Genomic DNA, 26,066 nt, shown 5'->3' on the forward strand with positions numbered 1-26,066 from the left:
CTTTCGTTCACGATTCTGTCTCTGAATGCATGAACGTCAGATTAGGGTCACGTCCACTGGAATGTGGACACTTTGGGACTTTCTCTGACACCATGGGGACACACATACTTTGGGGAAAACCTACTGCAAAGAGAGAGTGGCAGCATTTTCCTGTCCTGACTGCACACGGCTTTTAGCTGCCATAAAGGCACCCAAGCATAAACTGCGTTGATTAGCCAGCCTATGACATCATCCCAGTAAGGCCCACCTTTGCTTGCAGGGCTGCTAATTCCTCTAGTTTGTGGCTATTATGTGAAAATCAAACTGCCTTTTATCCATCCATTCATCCATTTTCCAAACCGCTTATCCTACTGGGTCGCGGGGGGTCCGGAGCCTATCCCAGAAGCAATGGGCACGAGGCAGGGAACAACCCAGGATGGGGGGCCAGCCCACTGCAGGGCAGCTGCCTTTTACACATTACTAATTTTTTAAACCACCTGTTTTTGGTAGATTATATACGGGGTGTAGAATTCTTGCTATGGCCCAGTACCATACACTATCAACAGCACCTACTGCTGATATTGCAGTCATTGTAGCCTATAGATCAAGGAACTGACATTGTCTTTACAGAATATTTTGGACTCTGATTTTATGGATCCATCATTGTTGGTGTGTTGTTGAAGTGCAAGGTAGAAAAACAGCCAAACCGTGAGACTCCCACTGCCTTAAGAAGTACTACAAATTTTAGTGGTTACCAATATAAAATTTTTGCTAAAATGTACAAGATCTATCAGGTGGTTCTGCAGCAATCAGCAACGTTCATTTTGAGAGGAACTTTTTTCTGTTGTCTAACCCGTGAGTGCTGTAACTATTCATTTGCTGAGTTTTATTTCGCAAACCTACGTGACGAAACTTAACTGACTGGTTTTACTGCCCTTTTAAACTTTGCCCATATTAGCTCATTCACTGCGGTAACTTTAACTTCATTATTCCTAATTCTAATTAATCCAATTTTCATTGACATATGCATAATTTCCTTTGAACAATGCAATAGTTTTTTTGTTTGTTTGTTTTAACATAACTGCTTTTAATAAACAAAACTTTGTGGTTTGATTGAACATGACTTTCGGTATCACGTTTACTGAATTACATGTACGGTTTCGAAATTCCATTCATAAGCAGACAGTGGCTGACACGTTCAGGTTGATATGGTAACCTCTAACGAGGACTTAATTGCCTCTCTACCTCAGCTGTACTTCCGACCGTCATACGATCCGCCTGCGTGTTTGACTGTTCAATGCTGTGATTATTAACAGCTTACAAAGTGCGCCGAATGTCAGGTATTCAAGTTTTTTTTTTCACTGTGAGAAAAAGAAAATGTTTATGAGGCACTGACAGCTATGCAGCTACTTATTAATTTGTTCCTTGAAATTTAGTAATCAAATTAAATCCCACTGGCCTGTTTCTTCAGCAGTTCAATTGTAAAAAATGCAGGATAAGACCATTACTGCTTTTATAATGCTTCCATTAAGCTGACCACATAGAATAATAATTTGGATTTTGTTAAAATGCATTCTTTTTGCAGTTTAACTACTTTATCATTTGGTAAACACTCCCTTTTCCCACTTGCTGTGCTACAAAGAGCATTTAACTGGCTTTGGGCTCTGATTTCAATGGAACAATCCTTGCTTACCGTACAGCTGTAGTATTTCATTGCATGTGTCTTAAATCCTTGCTGAAGGCTGGAAACTCATCTCATAGCACCAATCTGTCATACTGACCATCCCAACACTGTCTGTCTCGAATGACTTTGATACATGTTATATATCTGATGCTTTTATCTACACTGTGCTTTTCTTTTACAGTGATTGCCAAGCGACAATCTGGACTAAATAGTGTCAAACTTTCTTTTTTAAATGTAAAAGCCTTAAGTTAGAGATACAGGAACGCAGATTCTCTGGTAGGCGTCCAATCGCGTACTTTTTACTGATTCTCTCGTCACTGTTCAAATAACGTGAAATTTTGAATGATATGGATTTTTTTCTTTTTTAACCTCTTTCCCTTTCAATGTTATTTTCCTCACATGTTTGGAAGCTGTGTTGCAGTGGCGTATTAATGAGTAACACTGCATAAGTAACACTGGAACACAAAACGTCAAAGCACAGCGGGGGAGTATTTCGTATGAATATGTGGTTCCCTAAGGAGGAGAGTGGAGATATGAGCACGGGCACCTGCCACTGTGGGAATGATACTGGTCAGTCACGCTCAGCTGGGCGATACATTTACTGGCCCCACAAACTGTACTGGGATGAGGCTTATAGTTCTGTATATATGAACCCATCCCAAATATGAATTCGGTGCTCACAGACAGTCTTGGGACACTTGCTTAATTCTGGTAAAATGTTTCATGACATAAGGCCTTAGACAAACGATGTTTAACATATCTTCACATATCTTTTGCACAGACGTTTTCTGTTCATTTTTTTGACTGATTTGTCCTCTCATTGTCGTTTTGTTATTTGCAATTCTTGTCACTGGCTGAAGTGTCCCAAGATTTTCTGTGAGCGCTGTATGCACATGAATAAAGTGCGGTATTCTTCCGAGATAACTTACGATAAAGATGATCATAGTGTATCTTTGTATCTGTATTTGGAAATCAATTTTATTCCAGTTGCTGTAGCTCTGTAATGCTAGATAGTCTTTAAAAAGACACCATATTAAAAAAATAAAGATATCCTTGATCCTTTTAGTCACAAACACGCTCAGCAAAGTGGTTCTCTATGCCATGATATGATGCTATTTTAAAAGTATACATTTTTAATGTCGGTATTTACCGACAATGCTGTGTAGAATACATTTAAAATGTCCATTCTGTACTTGTAGAACGGGTTTTCAAATGTCTATATATTTTTGGAAGTGATAGCAGCTTACTCAAGCGTGTCTCTCCCAATTCAGTGGAAAGCTGTGCGTTCTCATTCACATGCGTGTAAGTCTTAACAAGTCCTGCTGTGGCACTGGGGGTAACAGTGCTTGGTTAAGATAAGCTAGCACCTGCCGCTAAGCTTATTGGACATGCTAGTATGTGGGGGGGGGGGGGGGGGGGGGGGTATCAGATTTAGGGTGTTCTCAGTGTCTGCTAAATGAGAAAAAATCATGAGTGAAGTTAAATCTACTGGTCAGTAAAAGAATCCTTTTTGCTGATTTCCTTTGTTGTCACGTGCAAAGTAAATGATATATTAATACAAGTGACTATTCATGATATAATGGCCAGTCAATGTATAAAGAATATAAGACCCAGTCAATGTATAAAGAATTATACAAAGTTTATAAACCTATTCTCAGAGTAAAATGTATATTAGTATGTTATTTTGAGTACGGTTGCAAGTGTTACGATTCTGGTTGAAAACTCTATTGTCTATTATTGTCTGAGATATCATCGCATATATAAATACATTTTGTAGAAGTTACTAATGAATGTTATAGAATCATAGAAGTTTTAACAAGGTTTTGTGTCAGTAGCAGCAACCACACTATATATGTGTGTGTGTGCATGTGTGTGTCTGCGTGCATATAATATTAATCTTGTGTTTAAAACAACATTCTACTGCCAAATACTACCAATCATACAAATACGATTCCTAAAATTTCTCTATAAATTCAGACAGAACGATGGACCCATTCACTATTTCGATCACATATGTAGCCATATCTATATTTAAACGCTTTTTTCATTTGTGCTTATGACTGTATTATGTGTCTGCCGGCACACTGGCTGCACAGAAAGCCACAGACAACTACAGAAAAACCACTCTGCTTGGATATTGATCTACTGTTCATTTAGTCTAGTTAAAACATGCTTGTTCACATAGAGACAAGATAAAGACAGGTGACTTGGCAGTTGGAGAGGTATTATTGGAATGCTGGTCTACCTGTTTTATTTTGTTAAAAAACCAAATAAAAAGTGAATGCACTTGCTTATAACTGAAACTAGCAGCATTCTTATATTTGCCCTAAAAAAACCTTTTGTTCCTTTACCATGAATCGTCATCCAGTTTTTTTTATCTTAAAATGTTTTCAGTAATATTAAAAAGAAGAACCTGCTAATGCCTCAATGCAAAATATACAGTTAATAAAACTTTGGTAAGACTTGAGGGGACATGAATAATGCAGTAGTGCACACTTCCTTAACTAAGTGTTTGCTAAGTACTGATCCCGTGTTCTTTCATCATTAATAAATCATGACAGTTCATGTATTTCATGTTCTTGAATCATAAATGATTTAAGTAATTTTTGGCCCCTTAAGTTAAGTCTTACCATTATTAACTAACTGTTAACTAATATAGTGTCTGAATGCAATACATGAACTATCATGATTAATTAATGATGGCATGGGATCAATATGTAACTAATACTTAGTTACTGGTTAATTAATGCATTAAGTAAGCATGTACTACTTGCTATGTTATTCATGTCCCCTGAAGTAAAGTTTAACCAAAAGTTCTATATGGGCATAGTATAAATATAGAAAATGTAAATGAATACAGAGACAACATATTAGTTCTTGAAGTGTTGTCTTAAGATAATATGCTCCGCAGGTGGCGGAGGATCAAGGCATCTTCGGTTTTCAGTTTGCCCACTATCTTCTTAGCTGGCTTCCTGTTTTGATGGTATTTATAGGTGTGGACATGGGAAGGGAAGTGGATGCTTTTTTGAGGCACACTTTGCCTGGCAGTTACAATCCGCTATTTTTGAATGAAAAGGAAATGACATCAGGAAGAAAAAGGTTCTGTGACATCAGGAAGAAAAAGGTTCTGTGACATCAGGAAGAAAAAGGTTCTGTGACATCAGGAAGAAAAAGGTTCTGTGACATCCTCCAATGCCAGGAGATTTCCAAAAGATATCTGCATAGTATCTTTAATTACAGGACATATATCTCAAAATATGTGTCGCATTTTGAAATTAACAATTCGCAACACTTTGTGTCCTTAAGCAATAGAGGATCTTCTTTAATTGCTTTATTAGTTATAAAAAAAATAAAGAATTTTATAAGGCTAGTCATGTAAGCAATATATTTATGGTTCCTAATAATGAACGTTTTCAGCAAAACCAGGATCAGTTACAAACAGCATAATGTGGCCTTTGCAGTATGGTAAATCCACTCTGTGATGGTTCTGTGAAAGGGAGACAGAATTCTGATTAGTTAAAATGAATCACGCAGAGAATTTCTCATTGGCCGCTGTGTATGTTAGATTATGGTAAAGCAATCCGAATTTCCCTTTTGGAGGCCTGAGTTTTGTAGGGATTCAAAGTTTTGTTGCGTGGCTTTCAGAAGCAGCTCACTGTGAAAACCAAACCAAAATGCTCTATTTATATGCAGGTTTCTGCCAGGCAGTAGCTGTGGTCTGAGAGGTCAAAGGTCGAGATAAATGTGGAAGTGGCTGAAACAGATAGAGGAAATGATTGATGAAATGATTGTTTGTGGATAAGGGGATAGTCATTGAGGGACAGGCAGAGTTAGCAAGCAAAACTAACTTCAAAATAGTGGAGTCAATCAATAAAGGTGTTTTAAATAAAACAAGAGCAGCTAAATATTGTCAGTGTTTTGAAGACTTTTTTTTTTTTTTTTAAAAAGGGGAATGATTTTTAATTATGTCCGGTTTTTTGTATTCATATGAACATCTGTGTGTGATACTCATATAGTGTGAAGTGTCAGGTGATGTGAAGAGACTGGGAAGATTTGTCTGGAAAAATAACAGCATGGTACTTGAGACATAGTAGAGATATGTTCTTTTGGTTGACTAAGCTTTCAACTCCTGGTTGGGATTGTATTGGGCTTCTCTCCATACAATCCAGTTTCCTCCTACAGGCCATAAACATGTGGTTAGCCTGGTATCTGAGATTTTCCCATACTGCGAATGTATGCCCTGCAATGGATTGGCACCCCATTTAGGAGGCTCTGTGGGTTGTATTTCCAGGCACATGCTTCAGGCAAATCCTTTGTGACCTTGTACTGGATAAGTGGTTATAAAAGAATGAAAGACGTTCTTACTCGTCAATGAAAAAGATACAGGTATACGAGAATATGACTACTCCTCGTTTAGTGACCAAGTTCTGCATCATTGACCTGGCCGTTAAGCAAACTGGTCGCTAAATGAAAATCACGTAGCTTAGGTGTGACCGCAACTGCAGCCTTCCTTACTTAATTTCTTTTATCTTTCATAAAGTGGAAATTTTTACATTTTGTATATTCTGCTTCAAAAGTCTCTCTCACTCCAGCATACATTGTCGTCAGGCGTACAATGTTTGATTGTAAACGCACATTGTCCAAAAAGTGAACTATTAATGTTTTATTTGCAAATGGTCATTAGCCGAGGTAGTCGCTAAATGAAGGGTGGTTATACAAACTTTCTTTCGTTCACCAAACTGGAAACTATTTTGTCTAGTCCTTTGAACAATATCAGAACAAAAGCAGCCCAAAACAAAACAAAAAAATGATACGAAAAAACACAATTCATCCCAGAACAGCATCTCTCTCTAAGTAAATCAATCTAAAGGGAAATCATCTTCTTTTCTGTGTCTTTGTCTTTGACTTAATCTCTTCTCTTGTTCTTTTCCACTCTCTGTCTCTTATGCACACACACACACACACAGCGACACACAGATATTTCACTACTACAGTGCAGAGGAAGGTGCACAGGAGGGTTAAGCATACGAGCACAGGCTTTACATCCGTTGTGCTGATGCCCTATGACCCTGGCTACCGTGGGAAAGGCAGCAAGGAGAGAAGGCATATCCAGGGACATTAGCATAGATGTATGTACCAGACCCACTTTACACCTGTCCACCACCTCACCAGTGCAGCACCCGGCCTGTCAGTCCAGTCTCTCTACTGCAGAAAAGGCCTGAGTCTCGGTGGGTCTGAACTTAATGATTTGTGGTCACTTCCTGTCTTCAACCCATTTTCCTTGTGTAACACGACATTTGATACTAAGGCAGAAGAAGATGAAGGGGAGGCTGAGAAGTGAATAGCAATCAATCACGATGTCTTTGGAAATTGAGTGGAGTTGTTTTCTGTCTTGGTTATCATCTGGTTTTTTAATACTCTGTTGAAACTAAGCACTTGATTAGAATCTGCTTAAGTTTCAATAAGGCAAAAGGCTGTTATTTAAGAATGTCTTCAGTAATACAGAAGTTCTGCGTTAGAAGAAGAGGTTAAATGTTAAAAGCTTTAAAAGGCCACACCTCCCTGTTGAATTCATGAATGAAGAATGTTGTAAAATGCAAAACGTTTTATATATTTTTGGCAGTTTAGGATAATGTCATCCCAAGAATAAATGTAACACTTTACATTAACTGTATGAAACTTCATAATGCAGTCATAATGCATTCATAGAACATTCATAAGTAGCATATAAGTGCGCCTTAACATCCTAACATAACTAAACTTTAATATACATCAACAGCAAACAGTATGCAGTTATACAATTTTAATGTTTGTTATTATCATGTAATATTTGTTATTATAATGTATATTAGAGCTGTTAAAGTATGTTAGGATGTTAATGTATGGTTACATGCTGCTTGTGAATGTTCTATGAATACATTATGAATGTGTCTTTAATGTAAAGCATTCTATCTTATTCTTGAGAAGACACAAAGTAAGATGTGGATAGAGCACTTCCTAGTAAAAAGTTGTTGATAAAAGTTTTCCTCACCCACGTTTTTACACAATAGGACCAAATGTGGGAATACAGGAAGAGGAAGGATGCTGGTTTTCCAGCACTAAGGTAATAAAGATCTACTCAGCAGAGATAAATGTTTTTTTTCCCAGGAGAGTAACCAACACAGTCTGATTTTCAGTAGATTTTCAATATAATACATGAACATTTTATAAATGTTATGCTTTCGCTATATATACTCTAGCAAAGGCAACATTATGGTGCAATAATAAAAAACTGTATTTCAGGAGGAACACATTTTAATTTTGGATGAAATCACAATATAAAAACAGAACCCTGGCTCACTGCACTGATTCTGTTTAAGTGTAGCTATACTAGTTGGCAAACTATGGCCGACAGGTTGATGCCCCATCCAGGGCTGCTCCCTGCCTTGCACCCATAGCTTCTGGGATCGACTCCAGACCCCCAAACGGGTATGGGAAATGGATGGATGGACATCACATAGCAAGGCAAGCTATCTTCAATCTGCCCTCTAACACGGTCAACTTGGTCCTCGACATCGTTCACCATGATAAAGTATTTCTCCAGCTTCGCATCAGGGTGGAACGCCGATGCACAAACAGCATCTGAGTGAGAATGTTCCCGCACACAGACGTATTAAGGGACAGTAATTCCCACGCACTGCAGTTTCGCGATTTGCAAGACGTCACCTTCAAAGCATCTCACTTCCTTTCATCAGAAGTGTGAGGGAAGTGTGCTGCACGTGTGACAACAGAAGCGCCGTCTTCTCTGCATTTCAAAGGCACCAAGGAGTCATTGGCTTCAGCTACATTCTGCTCGGTGTTTAACACTCCAGATTGAAAGTGTGCCTGGCCTTCATTGTTGCCTGAGGTGTGTGGAGTCCATCAAACCTTAATGCAGAACCTTGAGGTTAATAGTAACAGGTATGTTTCCTGCCATATTTCTAGGTACTGGCTGGCCTATTGACCTCAAGTTCATGCACTCAATAAAGCCAAACTGTTTTGTATTTAATGTTCAATGGAATTAATAGAAAATAGACGTTTTATTTATACATATATGGATAGTGCAAGTGTCAGTTTCTTATGGGTTTCTTTGCTGGTATATTGCAAATCATCTATTAATGTGATGGAATAACTGAAGTTTATTCCAGCTCAAGTTCTGAAAAGACGGCAGACTGCAGACTCACACGTCTGCACCCCCCACCACCCCCCATCCCCGCCCTGCACCCCCACACCCATAAAATGTGGCTTCATTATCAAGTAGCACTGACTTGAAAGTGGGACCAGCTTCGTATAGGAGCAAGAGACAGACCTCATAAATGACTGGGAAGCAGACTTGGGAGTGTGCTCAGCGAGGCGGCGTGAATCCCAGAGAGAGCTGTGACAGCACTTCTGCCATTAGCATAACCTTGTTAATATCTTGACATAGCGGCACCAAGGACAATGCAGGCCAATAGAGCCTCTCAACGGCAAGGTGGTACTTCTCTTTATTCCATGGGATCTGTTTAAAAAAAAAAAGCGTTGGCAGGAAAAGGGGGGAGTCAAATCGCCTCTTGTTCACATCAAAGAAAGACCAGAGAGATCTCTCTTTTACTGCGATCATTTCCCCTCACATCTTTCCTCCCTTCCTTCAAACACAGAAATCCTCAATAAGGAACGTTAAGAAGCAATAATAACCAATGGCATTATATTATAAAGATATTTCATCATTCATTTAAAAAAGAAGAAACATTCTTACAAGTTTTGCTCAACTTTTTTGTCTGTAGCACGAACTGGGTAATGTTTTCCGGACTGTCGCCCTTGTTCTAATCATTCCCATCACACATATTCCTTCCATTGCGATTTCTACCTAATCTGCATTTTTTGCTGTGTGTTGTGATTTTCGTTACATTAGAGATGTAGCTTAAAATGCAACCAAAAATCAAAATAACTGATATTATATGTTGACAGCCAGACTCCTTCATCTTGTTATTATCTTTATATTAACAGCATATTATATATTTCTTACATCAACAACTTATCTGATTGCAGATGTCACAGAGTGGAGTATTGTCGGCCAATCAGAGCAAAGGTTGAAAAATTATATTACCCTACCATGCTCAGATAGGCCAGTAAGTATGTGTGTGTGGATTATGTTTAAATCACATTGTGGGGACAAATGTTTCCCACAATGTGATTAAAACCTGTTTTTCTGACGTTGTGGAGACCATTTTTCAGGTCCCCAAAAAGATCCTTGAATGCAATCAAGAAACTAAAAATTCCAAAAGTCTTGTATTTTGTTTGGTTACTTAAGGTTTAGGTTAGGGCTGGGTGGGGGTTAAGGGTTTGTCATGTTGAGATTAGAGTTTTCCCCATAGAAACGAATGGGGAGTTGTTAGATTATTATAATTCATATGTTTTTCATTTTTACAACACTGTTCATCATAAGTGTCCCTGATCAGGGTAAGAGGTTAGAGCTGAACATATGAGACATTAATTAAACAAAATTTGTGGGTGATGCATGTTAGTTACATACTAATCCTAACACTTCACTGCAATTGTGTTTTTATGCATTCGGGGTTTTAACAACAAGTGTAATTACTCACTAGGGCTTTCTGATAATACTTTAACTTCAAAACTGATTTGGAGCAGCTAACCTCCATGATAAGATGAGTGTGAACAGACTGTCGTTTTAATATCAGGGCAGAAATTTTTGCTCTGATCCATTTATCCTTTTGTGACAAACATCTGAAGTTATTTTTGGAGGTCAAACCATTTATTCCAGTAATATTTCATCATAACATCTGTTAAGATAACTCTCTTAATGACAAAATAATCAAAAACATGCACTGATGACAGCCTACTACCAGAATGTCTGTACCACAATTACTAATAATGAAAAGAACGTAAAGCCATCCAAGTTCAGACATGATCGTTGTGAAAGCATCGTTTCCAACAACAAAATCATTCCTGGGTTTTGTCATTGTAATTATTACAGGTCACCTTACTCTGAAGTTCCTAAACAAACACTTGTATCACTTGAGCATAGAAGTCAAACTCTGTTCATAGACTGGTGCTGTAATTCCTAGCATTAGACTCACGCACTCTGTCTAGTGGGATTAAATAACAGGAAAACCCAGGTCCGATCCACCTCTGTCAAAGGCCGACTTGAAGAGGACCTTCCTTTGTGTGGCACTTCAGTAGGAGCACAGCAGCTGATCCCTTAGTCTGTGCTACAAATCGTCAGGCTGCCGACGACTGGGAGCTCTCTGACCTATAGCCTCTTGCAGGGGTGCTAAGCTGCCAACTGTCATCGGGAGTCCGAAGCAAGGATTTATCCTTTCGGGGTCATGGACCCTGCGTGCCCTGAAGGCAAACAAAGACTTTGTATCTGAGTCGGCCAGAATTAGCTGGCATGAAACTAAGCCACGTTTGTTACTATACGTGCCTAAAGTATATTGCGCTATTTTTGAAAGTATTTAAGAAAATGTAAGTGTGGCAGCAGAGTATTTGTATTACTGGTCCTTAAGCAAAACCCTTAACCCCAAATGCTGCAGGGGTGCTGGGGGCTAGCCGACCCCCTGACCTCAAGCCTTCCTCACAGTACATTACTTTCGGCAAAAGTGTCTGAATAAACGTCACCAATTTTTCAGTATTGTGGTTATTTGGCACATGAAACTACTATACTTTTTGCCCCAAAACTCCCAGTGGGACACTTATGAAATTCATTCTATTCTTTGAATGTGAACTAAAGAACTTGCATCATACAATGCACTTCATCTCAATCCAGTAAGAAATCTTTTGGTTTCGCTTGTATTTTTAAGATTAACGTGACACTCCACCTTATAGAAGGCAAACAGGAAAAGGAAGGGGCTCTGATCAAAGAACTAATTAACAATCACGGTATTATGTCGAAATTTGGTAGCAATCAGTGCAATTTAATCTTGCGTGACTGAGCTTTCTTGAAAACCCCAGCCCTCTTGGGTGAATATTCCAACAGACCCTTTGCTTCCTCTGTATTCCTACACTTTGTTGTGTTTCACTCTTGATAATAAACCGGATGTCTTTGTTTTGATTGAACATGAGTGAAATTTCTTCCGTATATCACATGAAATTCCATCAGTTTCACTATGGATGGAGAGATAAGGGCCTTGTACAGAACTTTCTGAGGTCTTCTTGATTACTTTTAAAGTATAGAGAAAAACATTTTGTTTGCCTGAAAAGACCCACAGAGCTTGTTAATTGGCAATTTTTTTCCAGTCAAAATTGTGCACTTGTTTTTATATACAGGAAACGTTTTCTATTGAGACTAGCAATATCTGCCATAATAATGCATCTTAATTTCATTGCAATTTCAAAGCCGTGTCCGGCCAGACTTTTTGAATTTCAGTGCTTCTCTTTTCTGAGCGAACTCCAGTTCTGAGAGTCTCCAGTTGGCAAACCCAGAATTTACATTTGGATTTAAACATTTCAGTCAATTGCTATGACATCACACTGTGCACCATCATAATACTTTCTGGACATCTCTTGAAAATATCAGTGACATATTCCAGGTAATTAAAAATAATTGTTTGCTGAGGAATTTTTGATGTTTTGAGCAAAATAATTGGATTCATTATGAAAGAATGATGTTACAACACTAAGGATTATACTTTAACGGGGAAAACGTTGCAATATTTAATTTTTAGCTTTTTGATATATTGATGTTGCCCGTTGGTGCACTGACGTCCGATCCATGGGGTCCTCCTACTGCGTCAGGCAAGGGGGCAAAGGAGACGACGGGGCAGGCAAATACCCCTGGGATCAAGAGTTATTTAAGGAACACAGGAAAATACACAAAAAGGATGGTGGAAAAGGGATTGTGGTCACCAATTCAGGCAAAAAAGTACCTCTTCCCCCAACAGGTGGACATAGGTTCAGCGGAACAAATGGGGTCAGTCAAGAGGCTGCAGTGCCTTCTGGGTGGTCACCCTTCTAGCTGTGTATTCGTGAGAGCAGAGAAAAACAGAAGCGCCTCACTCACACTTGTCCATCGCCAATCTTCTCCCCAGCACAGACCATAAACTGTACTGGGACAGACGACCACGCCTTGTGTTTGTAAGAGTTGGTGAGGTGCATCCTGTCTGCATTCCTCGTGGGCTGACTGTGAGGAAGCCAAGGTTACTCTCCCCATCCGTGTTACTGACCAGTTGTTGTTAGTGTGCGGTGGATTCTTGGTGGGCATCGCATAGCCCTGCACCCTATACCACTGAGAGAACCTGATCATGGATGGATGGATGGATGGATGGATGGATAGATAGATAGATAGATAGATAGATAGATAGATAGATAGATAGATAGATAGATAGATAGATAGATAGATAGATAGATAGATAGATAGATAGATAGATAGATAGATAGATAAGCTATGCAATAAACAGTCAAAACACCTTTGCTTAACGTCCTTTGGTTTTGATTGGAGGGACAGTCAATAGCCAAGTGCTTAAAGACATGATTTCTGGTAAATACAGAAAACAAGAAAATGCAAGGAATGCACCCCTGAGCAATGACCTGGAGGCTGTGACTCTGCTCTCCCACCATCCTCCAAGTGCCTGTAAGCACCCCGAGGAACAGTCTGCTTCCTGCACTGCTGTGGCCTCCGAGGTCAGAGGCAAAACAGGATGCATGCTGGAAAACAAGACCTGGTGCACTGGAGCAGAGAAGGAGGCCTTTTTCATGGAAGCTAGCTGGAGGCAGTGACAGGGACGAAGGGGAGGGAGTGTAAACCTGCTGCTTATGTTTGCCGTGCCCCTTGACTCTTTGAAACGTGTAACGTTTTAGGATTGACCACTGCGTGTCTGAGGTATAATGTTTTGTTATATCCTTCCATTATGGAAAGTTTTATGTAAAAAAAAAAACCTAATTATTCTTGTGACCCTTCCTACCCACATCACCTTCTTCCAGATTCCAGTTACATCCATCCATCCATTTTCTGTAAGCACTTGTACTATTTAGGGTGTGGGGGGTGTGGAATCTATCCGGGGAACCAGAGGCACAAGGTGGGGAACAAAACCCAGACAGGGCGCCGACCCCCACAGGCCAGCTTTCAGTTACATAATAAATGCTGTCATAATTGCGTACCAGAACTAATCGGCAACAACAAAGCAATTCTGATAGGGTCATAATGGTTTTTTTTTTCACAGAACGTTTTGTCTGTCTATCTATCTATCTATCTATCTATCTATCTATCTATCTATCTATCTATCTATCTATCTATCTATCTATCTGTCTATCTATCTATCTAATCATGGTGTAATCAGTAATAATTATACTATCCACCTTTATTGCTTTTGGAGAATAAAATGGTGCAATAAAAGAGAAACACACATGGAGGCCGACAAATTTTCATTTGTTTATTTAAGAGACACTATTCCCTTAAAGTGACATACAGTACAAGTGAGGATCAGAGAGCAGGATCAGCTAGATTCCCTGGGGTTAGTGATTAATCGAGGGGGTTTTAAAAGCACATCCTTGGGCATGGGCACAGATCTGTAACCCAGAAGTTTTTGCTGAAGTAACACCAATTCCTGAGACAGGAATCTAGAAAGATGAGCAAGCAGACAGACAAGTACGTTTTAGTCAAGAGGATGCATTTTCTACCTTCCTGTAACTAAAAAGCAGACTATGAAAAGCCTGGACTTCCATGTCAGGGTCAGATGTGTAAGCGAGGCCTTCCTGTTGACGTGTTCGTGGCAGAAATAAAGTGCATCCTGTTGTCTCTGCCTCACTACCAGACATGCCATCTGTTGGCATGTCGCTGTTTCATCGCATTCACAACATGAAATGCATTGTTGGTGCTTGATGTCACACGCATTTGATTTGCAGCAGAAATGCCGCCGGACATGGTGAAATTTCTTACTCAAACAAAAACTAGACAATGAATTCAGTTCAACTTCAGCGATAATTGCCGTGGGCTTTGGAAAAGGCAGACTTTTAGACATGAGTAACAAAGTCCTTAAAACCTAATTACTCCTTGTGAATGGTAAGAATAATCAGTGGTCACGTTACGGCAGGCCCAGGACTACCTTGGTAATAAACACATAGCCGATAACTGTGATACATAATGAATGAGCTGAACAATCAAATAAAAAATAATTGAATATATTTAATTTAAACTATTTAAAAGCAATTTAAAATATTTTTTAAAACTATGAATAGATGCACAATTTCCCTCATTTTTAACACTGCCTTTTAACAAAGGATACTTCAAAAATATTTATCAGTGTCCCATGTGATTAGATTCGCCATGCACCACAATCACATTTCTAATAAAAATATAATTCATAGCTTCTTGTCCATCATTGATTGTCATAACAGTTGCTGACTATTTTCTGCAGTAATGAGATGTTTTTACTTTAAATTTGAGTCAGAAAACACCGGACAGACACAAATTCCTAGCAAAGCCACTTAGATTCCAAAAGAATACAGGCCACATGACCACCATAGCACACTCTTAACATACTTCCTGGTTCATTCAATCAATCAACGCTATAACAAAGAAAACAAGAATTTCACATTCAACAACCTTTTAACTTGTTAAGATTAGTTTGAAGACTTCAAATGAAAATGTTGTACTTACATCGGGGCCACATTATGTCTCCACATTAAAAATGCATTAAAAAAACATAAGGTGTGATATGACATGTATGATATTAGGCAGAGATAATGTTTTATGCTGATGCCAAAAAACGGATATCTTGCTTTTTATCAGACCCCAAGATATTTTCTACTTGGCTCCAAAACTATTGTTTTGCATACCTGAAACAAGCCATGTGTGTTCTTGCACTCTCCCATAGAACTCAGATCTGCAGGATGATATCGCTGTAACACAGAGATGGGCTGCTCAAATTGCATCATTATTATGGTTGTTGCTGCTGTTCTCTTGTTGATTCTTCTGTTCAGCGTAAACAATACAGTATATTAGAGTCACATGCAGCGTTTATTTTCATTCTCCAGTGAATTGTGCATAACAGCAGATGGCTCTAACGTTGACATTTCTGTGTGTTTCAGAGTTTCTGTAAACTTCCCCAGTGTGTTTTGATCTCATTAGACCACAGATGTAGAAAAATTGCTCTGAATTAATATGCTGAGGTGTTATAATGTGATTTATCGGCAATTCGGAGCTGAACTAATGAGGAACAAATGTGTTAAGCGTTATCGTTTAAATATCTTGTGGAGAATTTGGGAAACCTGTTCAGTTTTGAGCTATTTGCTTCTGTCTCCTCTAACACTCTGGCCAGAGCAGTTTTTGTCTCAGGAGACTTTCACAGGGTTTATACAAGTCAGCACGATGCTGGTGGATTTGATTCACATCCCCTGCTCTATGTACCTCATGTTCCTCATGTTTGTGAAGATTTTTTCTGGGCAATTTGTTGTCCTCCTGCAGTCAAGAAAAATGGTCCAGTGGCCCTAAATTGCCCATTATGTGAGTGCATGCACTGAACTGGTATTTCACCCAGGCTGTGCCAACTGCTTCCTGGCGTAGAAGCAGGGCTTGCTGTACCCCTGCGTTGGATAAATAGTTATAGAAAATGAGTGGATGGATGTTGTTTAATTTAAAAATGGAAACCTGACTGGAGAGACAAAGGCAGCATGCAGCGAAGGTAAGGGATTCCCAAAATTTTATTTCTGGCAAATTGCTTCTAGTGGTTTTGACTGGTTGCTATCAGATTCTGCTGAATGCACATGAATTATTCAGTATTTGCTATCAGTAGTAATAAAAATTAAATGGTAAGGTCTAATGTCATGCTGGAAAATCATGTAATCCTTACTGAAAAAAACACATTATTTGACTTTCTTCCAAAGTCTTTCATGAAACATGATTGAATATTTCACAATTTTCTTCCCATTTACGTTAAGGTTCACTACAAACATCACCAATCATAAATATCCCAGAAAGGCATAATCCACTACATTCCTCAAAACTGAATATCTAATTTCAGTGTTCAAATTGGGTAACTTGAGATACAGGAATTTTAACCTTTTTTGTTAGTCTGTTAGACATACAGCAGATTATACTGGAGAGCTTATCTGACTGGGGATCAATGGTACTTCATGTACTCTAGAAAATGGGAATCCCCACGAAAACAATTGAATTATGTCATCCTTAAATCCTGGAAATCTGTAATGGACATAAGACATTATATAAGACGACGTGCTATTTCTGGAAGTAATATGAATGTTACATTATATCTGAAGTTGTTCTCTCCTATGTAATTTTTGTCCAAAATAGACAAAAGACACCATCAAAAGCTAAAAATCTATTTTTGTAGCTGTTCCCAAACATTCTGGAAGATGGAATGTTTGAAATCATGAAATCAAAAATTATTTGACAAGCTCAAGTCAAAAATATTTTAAGGGTCCCAGTATGTTGTACTATCAACGAGTAGAGCCTCCTTTATGGGATGTGAAAGCCATATGAGTTATAAAGTTGTCCCCCACCTGTTTTGAAGTACCTCACACTGTTTTTGTAAAGTCCTGAAAATGCTTATTGTGGGTCATCTTCAAATGCTACCATCTGCTTTCCTCATCTTCAGAGGCAGAACCAGACAGTGAAACCTCTGTAAGAGAAGGAGCTCGGTCATCCTCTTTAAGAACAGCTGTGTGTGTGTGTGTGTGTGTGTGTGTGTGTGTTTGTGCATGTGCAATTTTCTGCTGCAGGACAGAGTTACCTGTTCAGGGGGTGGGGCTAATTAAAAGAAAACATGTCCTGGAAAAATAATATCTTAACAAAATGTCCTGGGAAAGTAATAGACTAATTATGAGATGGATCACTTGCAACAAAATAAAAATACAATGGTATAATAATAATAATAATAATAATAATAATAATAATAATAATAATAATAATAATAATAATGACAACAGCAACCTGGGTTTCTATATTTAATCCAACAGTCCCGTAATTCTGCTTCATGTCATCATTTTTGCATATTATTTTAATATTTCCATATTTCTCTGTAGTGCAGGGCTGTTGTGGACTCACAACCTACTTCATAATGCAAAGCAGGACATACCCCAGACATGACATTGCTCTATTATGTTGTGTTCAAATGTGAAACTTTTTTTTGTTTTTTTTTTTGTTTTAGGTATTCATTGTGTGCTACTTGTGGTTGGGGGGGGGGGTGGTCCCAGGCAGCGTAGGGCATAGGGCTGGGGTTCAGCCTGGCTTTGATGCTAGTTCGTCCCCGGTCACACACTCTCACACACAGCTATGGGCGATTTAGATGTGACAGTTAGACATGTGTTTGTGCTACGGGAAGAAACCCGCACATGTATACATGCACCAGGTGGAGGATCTCATCTCCGAATGTGGAGGTGTGAGGTAACAATGAACGCCACTAAGTCACCCCATTATACTTATGAATAACACTAAAATTAATAATACATGTTTTATCCTGATCAAAGCTTGCCTGTTTTTCAGCAAGTACTTTTCCCTATTATTCAAATCAAACCCAGCTACAATGATAGGAAGCTGAGGAAGAGTATTCCAGGAATCCAGGAAGTGATTGAGCCAGTTTCTGTCGCATGCCTACAGAGCCAAGCCATTTCAGACTGTACATGGTTTCAAAATATTTTTAAAAATCTCCAAATTCAGTCAGGCATTCTGATGATCAAAGTCATTGTAACAGGCAGATCTCAAATATATAAAAACGAACTTCATAGGAATTTAACTCTAAAAGCCCTAAAATGTTGTAATCCAAATAAAACACAGCTCAGCACAAGTCATGACCTGTCACCATTATTGCTGGCATGGAAATTTCTCAAACCTTCCAGTAAAACTGCCTGCTATGATCTCTGTATCAGATAATATCTGATTTCAGATATATGGAGCTCTTCCCCTTTCACTTTCATGCATTCCAAAACGACTGTCCTATAATCTTCTCTCAAATTAGTGTACCTTGACATGGGCCCAGGGCTAAACAAATTTGGACTCTCCAGGTTATGGACCTCAACTCATCTTATTATGATTACTAAGAAAAATGAGCCAAACCATCGCCACTGAGCTTTGAACATAATGCGGCAACTACATTAAACATTGCATTAAACATTAAGCATTAAACGAAATGCATTAGAAAGACCTTGATGGAATTCATGACTGGCATTAGAGTGTGAAATACAAAATGAGTGTCATAACTAGGCTCAGTGTTACTTTGTGTTTCAGTTGGGTTGTTTACAGGAACGTTGGAAAATGCATTCTGGGAACGCTGAGTGTGCTACATTCCTCTGTTAAGAATATCATTATCATTGTCTCCTACTCATCTCGATTCCCTCCTCTGACCTCTAACACTAACCCCTTCAGTTCATGCTTTTTTGAGCACAGTTACCAAATGCTGTTCCTGCTTGAACCAGATCCGGATCCTCGTCAGCTGCGGCGTCTCAATGGATGAGCTTTTTACCAAAAAATACTGCCTTCATCCACGTCGAATGTGAAATCTCTATCCAATGAAACAACACGCGCAGCGAGAGCAGTTTAAGACAAGCAGTTTCCTGAATGTACACAGTAAGCTGGCAAGCCAAAGTAAAAAAATAAAACCTGACATTTCATAAGTAGAAGATCAGCCTAGAAAAACATAATAGCTATTGCAACATGACAGCTTTTTTATAGACTATTAGCATTGCAGTCAAAGTAATAAATGGCAAAGGTTGCCAGCTGGTCAGTATTACAATGCAAAAAAATATTTTGATCCCCTCCAATGCAGCAAGATGACTGCTTCCTAGCAGTAAACAAGAGAAAACGATAACCTGCATTTACATTTCTAATTAAAAAGTGTCTTTAGAAAAGGCAAATTTAAATTGTTTTGCCAGTTCTAGGGGTAAATTTTTTTTTCTGAAAAATAAAATTAGCTTTGCACAGTGACGTTAATGTGGGACAACAACTCATGTATCCTTACATGGCAAAATGACAGCAAAGAATATTAAATCTTGAATCACAGCCCACATAAAAATATTTCTGAAGCATGATATCTTTCCGTTAATCTTTTAAACTGGCTTTTAATTCAATGTAACATTGTCAAAGTACAAACTATTCTAAATGATAAAGTAATTAGTAGGAATGACAGTGACATAGATTTTATGCTATTGTATTGTCCACTTTATAGCCCAATGAATGCACCAGTTATTCAATTTATAAATTTAGATATATAAACAGAAAATTAATATACAAGCAAATTAAACAAATACGTTTCTCAATTTCTTTGTGCAATGGAGTGCCGTTATAGATTAAAATTGGATAGAAACCTCAAGTATGCAGAAAACTAGCTGATTTTTCTTTGTAAATGTTTTCTGAATGAAAATACGAAGAAGGGTAGATCCTGAATTATAGCTGAGGTAAAATGTTTTATGCAGTCTTTTATGGGGATAAGCATCAGATTCTGGATTATTACTGTAATATTATAGTGTGAAATTAAATAGTCAATTACTTTTTTGGTAAAACTACGTCCCTCCTGGTGTTTCCTGTTGAGGAAAAGGAAAACATGAAGAATATTAAATCAATGACTGCTCATATTTAATTGCAAATATTTAATTGAATTCCCCGGACAGGGAATGCATATGATTTAGGGACCGGCCTATCACCACTGCTACCACAGTCACCTGTCACCTGTTTGTCTTACTTCTCGTTCCCATTCTCATGTTAATCGCTCCCAGCTGCCTCTCATTACCTCCCTCATTAATTTTGTATATCCATGCTTCCCAGTCCTGTGTTCCCCAGTCCAGTCATTAATGTTGCTCCTCCTCTCAGCTTGTGTCCTTCCTCATTGTAGTCCTCTCTTTTGAATCCCTCACATTTCAGTTTATTTATTCTCTGATTGTTTGGTTACAGTTCAATAAAGCCCATTTTGTTTCATCTGCCCTTAAGTCCTTCATCCCTTGTAATGTGGCAATATCATAATAGCTTCATAATAGCTTATGTATCTCATATAAATAGGATCAGTCCTTCTCAGTAAACATAAGTAAATATAATAAATATAAAATATGTTTACTGCACTAATAAAACCAGAAGTGTATAAGATAGGCCAGGGTAATGAGTTATATTATATCTGTTGTAGTTGTACAGTAATTACTCTGCCTTTCTCATAAGTTGATGCCCTAATTTGTATTCACTGGAGATTGTTTACTAGTGTAGGAGAAGGAAATACTTTCTCGCATGACTCCCTTATTCATCAACTTCCCATCAAGGATTTCTTTACTATTCTGGCTAATTTCCAGGAACAGGTTCCTGTGTTATTCTGGAAACGGCGAATGGCTACAGCATGTGAAAACGTGAAACCGACAGTATACTTCGTTTCAAACTGTATGAACTACCGAATACTCAGCACCTCTTTACTAGTTAACATACAGTTTTATTGTGAAGGTACACACATGTAGGATTAATGTTAAGGGCAAAGTAAAAGGTACCATCAGTGCAGTGTAAAAATAATTGGAACAATTGGATTTTCCTTTTTACACGATTCTGGTAAATGTACATAAAGGAAACAAAAGATTATTTCACTGTGGTGTCATATCATAACATATCATATGTATATCAGATCGATCTGGAATATTATCATGAATATTACATTATAATTTGTTTTAACTTTTTATAATTTAAATGTCATATTCTTGAAGGAGAAGAAACATCACTCACTGGAAAAATCCCTACACTGCTTGCCAGATAAATCATTTTATCAGATGAAGCAATGACACTGATAACTTCATCATAGACAAGTAAGACGAAAACTGAAGCTAAGCAGGAAGTGTGTATTTATTTTTAACTACTGTGTAACTAAAGCAGCTGATGTAACATCACTATAGAATAGGTTACTGTAAATTGCACATGTTCTTGAGTAGGACAATACCATAGTACCATAAGAGAAACAAGTTCTTTATTGAAAACAAACATGACTGGAAAATCCCTTGATTTTAGAGGCAGTAGTGTGGATGACTAAAGATACAGAAAATTGTGAGACACGCATGTACTGCTGTGGGAGTATCAAACGATCTAAAAATACATGTGCTTGGATTTCTATGAGAAACGTCAAGGATCAGCCTAACAAAACTTCAAGTTTTAATTACTGATATGGTCCATCTCTAACATCATAACATGAACAGAAATTCCATCCATCCATACATCCATCCATAACACCAGAAATTCCATTCATGTATCCATCCATCCGTTTTCTATACCCACTTAACAAATGGTTAAATGGAAAATGCGCCTCCTCAATTTTTGGGAAGCCAGTGTCTCTGGGAAATGTCAGACTTGTTCCACATGACCGAGTTCTAGGAAGACCTAAAATGGAAACTCAAAGAAGCTTAATGATTTAAAAAAATGTTTTCATACACAATTACAGCTGTTTCTGTCGTGAAGGGGACCTCCTTCCACTCCCCTAGGAGATGCAGGGAGGTACAGCCGCCTCGGGGCCCCAGTGAGAGAGACCCTCCCGGGGCTGGTCTGCATGCAGGAATGAGACCACGGTGTCAATGTTCCACCAATTTGTGCAATTAGGGTCCCGTTGAAGCCTTGTCAGCCACACTGCAGAGCTTCCAAGTTGGCTCCCCACCCTTCAAACCCCTGTCTCACCCTGCTAATGAGTACCCCCCCCCCGTTCAGAATAGAGTAATTAAAAGTTGGGTTCATTCCAAAAGACTTTCTCCCTACCATCTGTTACCAAAGAAAGGAACCAGTAGCATTGTTCTCCTTCCTCTTCCTCTTTAATTTCAACATCTCACATATTTCTTCCTGGCATTTGTTTGGCCGGCAACAAACTCTTCTGTCCACAGGGGTGCTGCCTTGCCTTGAGTCGTGTGCTCATTACAGAGATTTTCAATAACAAGAGAGCCGTATGCCTTTCATTTTCCTGACATTATTTGGTTCTGTGGTACAAACCAGTTGTCTTGGAAAAGAAGGAAGCGTTAATTAAAAAGACACCATCCGAGCAAACGCAGCTGAGGGCAGCCGAATAGCCGTGCGTCAGGTGAACCTCTGCGCTGACCGAAATCTCAGTCGTCACCTCGGCAGATTGCTTATCCTCCCCACTTTCCCCTTCTCTGTTGCAGCAAACGCCTCTTTCTGATTTTCTCAACTTATCTTGGGCTGCCTGGGGGGGGGGGGGGGGGGGACCCCCCGCGTAGCGATCGGTCAGCTCAGGGACTGCTAGCAGAGTCCCATACAGACTAGCAGTGATTCTTCTCAAATCAAGATAACAAGGTGATAATGGCGATAATAATAATCTATTAGTGTCCACTCATACCACTTAACTAAGTAATTGTAACTAAAATAAAATCAGTGTGCAGTGATGGCAGACATGCACGGCTGCTTTGCGACTCACTGCGCTTATCCTGCGCCTGTCACATTGCGTCTGGTCTCCCTTGCACTGCATTGGCCTGTAGTGTTCCCACTTCATTATCGGCATACCCCAGCCCAGCAGGCCATCTTGTACATCGCTTCCTTGTTGAGTTGCTTGGAAGAAAAAGAAAACTGCCTTCTGTCCCAATTAACGTTAATTGACCCAGTTTGTCCCTTGACATGCTTTAGAATCTGGGGCGTAATCTCTGAAGGGTCGGCCAATGAGGTCATGCCTAGAGCAAAGCTGTGGCCAATGGGCTGCCAGAGGTGGAACTAGCCCAAGCACCTGACAGCAGGCACCAAAGCATAACACTAAATATGGAGAACAGCATATTTTTGTAACATTTTTAACCCCAAGCAGACACGTTATCAACCTATGATAAAGCCGAAAATGTGTTTTGGCATATTGCCTTAGGATCATAATTCTGTTTTCCTTTTTTTTAATGCTTAAACACATTTTTAAATGTAATGACTAAAATTTTTAAATACACAGTTTAATCATTATATTTTCATACCCCTGTATAAAACATTTTATAGAGTTACAGCTGCACTACACTGGTTGCAAGTCGTTCTGTCATTTGAAGTCGTTGAAGAATTTACCCAGATATCTTTAAAAGGACACATTTTTTTCCACATAAAAAACTATCTATCTTGAAAATATTTGTATAATTTTTGGGACTTGTAGGTGTTACACATAAGAAAAGTATGCCATTAAAAAGCACTAAGCTTTTACGTTTATCTGAACAGCATAACTGCACGTTGCTTATACCAGTCTTTTGCTGATTAAAGTTTATATGGGTTAAAGTGCAAGTAAACAGGAAAGCTGGCCAACCAAAGTCACCATTACTTTCACTTTCTTTACTAATGACAACAGGGAACACTATCGGGGATTTTTTGTAAGGGTTACAATGTCTACGGACACCTGACTCATGGGAATCTACTTTTTGAATCCCCTTTGGCACTTAAATACTCAATAACCATATCAATTTAAAATACAGCAAATTTCTGGTCAAATAAATTCCAAAATAGTTATTAGTTAACAGTTAATAAAATCCTTGGTGAAAATGTATATGTTAATTTTCACATCGCTGAATTTGTAATTAATGGAGCGGGCCCTCTTACAGTATATAATCTTACGAATACATTTTCTCCAAAACTTGACAAAATTTCACTGTAAAAATTGTAGTTATAAACCTCGGCTGGTACATTTTCATTAAGTCCTTTTCCTGCAACTAGCCCAGCATCAGCAGATTGTGTTTCCTGACTGTGTAGATGAGGAGGTCCTTTGGCGCAGCTTCAAAATGAGAGCCACGTATTTACATTGTTCAGGGGAAGGCGTCCAGTTAATCGAACATCTGCGAGCTGAACCAACTATCCCAGCCAAACCGCACCAAACGATAAGACCTGTCCTTCTTATATAAGATATTTAATGACTTCGTGACTTGTAAAGAGACACTGATATGTTACAGATGTATTGAAAATGAGGCCAAGCACTTAAATCAGGAAGTGTTCTGGGTACAGATGTGTTCTTTCAAACTGAAAGGTAATGGGTCCAAGAGCCAGAAGAGAATCTTAGTAGTTTTACCTTGTGAAACAGCAGGCTTCGTTAACGGGAACATGTGTACAAGTTGCTCTATGTATGTGTGTGTGTGTATATATATATATATATATATATATATATCATTGCAAATTCTGTTTTTTTAAAAGAAAATTCATTCAGAAAACAATTCAAATTTTGTAGTCACGTGTGGATTCTCTTTATCGAACCACTTTCAATTTCAGTGTTCCGTGCTGGTGGCAGAAGGTACAAGGGTTTACTTTCACCAGATAATAGAAAATAGCTACAAACAATACAACTGACAAATTACAGCAGCCATTGAAAAGGAGCTGTGTGTCTTAAGACAGAAACAACCCCAACCCTTACACAACTAGACATTCCTCTCCAGCAACCTCTCTTCCAAGGCATGAAAAAAAACACCTTAAACAGCAGAGGCCCCTCCTACAGGGATTAAAAAAAACAAGAATAGGAAGGGAAATCACACATAAATAAGCGTTTCTATGGCAAAAATACAACATAAATAAATGAATATTCACATTTAAAATCAGATATCCGCGGGGGATTTTTCAAAAAAATTATACACTTAATGACAGTTACCCAATCTCCAACACAATGGAAAGTTCCTGTTTAACCCGGTTTGGCTTATCAGCTTGAAAGCATAAAAGTAAAACTTTTTGTTGTATTTAAATATGCATGTATCCTTGAAAATATGCAGACGCTGTAGATAAAGAGCACCGGCAAACGGAAGGGTGACATGACAAGCTACCCTTAGCTGCCGCAACTGGGAAATTCATGACTCTTAGTTCAGAAAAGCGCTGGTGGTGCCGCCACCTTGTGTCAATAAGTGGGACAACAAGGTAAAAGTCTGCTATTTTAAACTAAATAGATTACAGCGGAGCACAGCAGTTAGTGGGGAATACAATTTTGTTAATCGAAACGCATATATGTTTGTGTTTTATGCAGATAGATAGATAGATAGATAGATAGATAGATAGATAGATAGATAGATAGATAGATAGATAGATAGATAGATAGATAGATAGATAGATAGATAGATAGATAGATAGATAGATAGATAGATAGATAGATAGATAGATAGAATCTGAACAGGAGAGTGTATTTGTATTGTATGTCGTATGTCCTGTCTGGTGTTTAGGACTTCCAGTAACTGTATGACTTGTTTGACCTCCATGTTCACTGCATGCTTAGATGGAGGTAAATCTCCAGGGACCACCAGTTCACTAGAAATCAGCCACCGGGAACCTTAATCTTGCTGATCTTCAGATGCAGGTTCTTCTGACACCCGTAGACAAGGTTCTCCAGAACAAATACACTCGTTGTCCACTGGTTGCACAAAAGATAAACATAACATCATGGAGTGATGGAAATAACGCGCCGTTGCTTTTATTGTAATGAGACTGCGATGCCGCGTATCACTGGCGATTGCGCTCGTCAAAGCGATTGGAGGGGACCTGTGTCCATCA

General features: G+C 38.7%; 1 long non-coding RNA gene across 1 annotated transcript; it reads right to left on the reverse strand.

Moving 5' to 3' along the window:
- Positions 1 to 14,126: 14,126 nt before the first annotated feature.
- Positions 14,127 to 17,311, reverse strand: LOC125711514 (uncharacterized). Its single transcript, XR_007383028.1, has 3 exons — positions 17,138 to 17,311; positions 15,455 to 15,590; positions 14,127 to 14,236 (listed from the first exon to the last, which is right to left on the reverse strand). It is a non-coding gene; the product is annotated as an uncharacterized LOC125711514 (long non-coding RNA).
- Between the last annotated feature and the right edge of the window lie 8,755 nt (positions 17,312 to 26,066).

This window comes from Brienomyrus brachyistius, chromosome 17 (assembly GCF_023856365.1).
Source record: "Brienomyrus brachyistius isolate T26 chromosome 17, BBRACH_0.4, whole genome shotgun sequence".
Taxonomy (NCBI): domain Eukaryota; kingdom Metazoa; phylum Chordata; class Actinopteri; order Osteoglossiformes; family Mormyridae; genus Brienomyrus; species Brienomyrus brachyistius.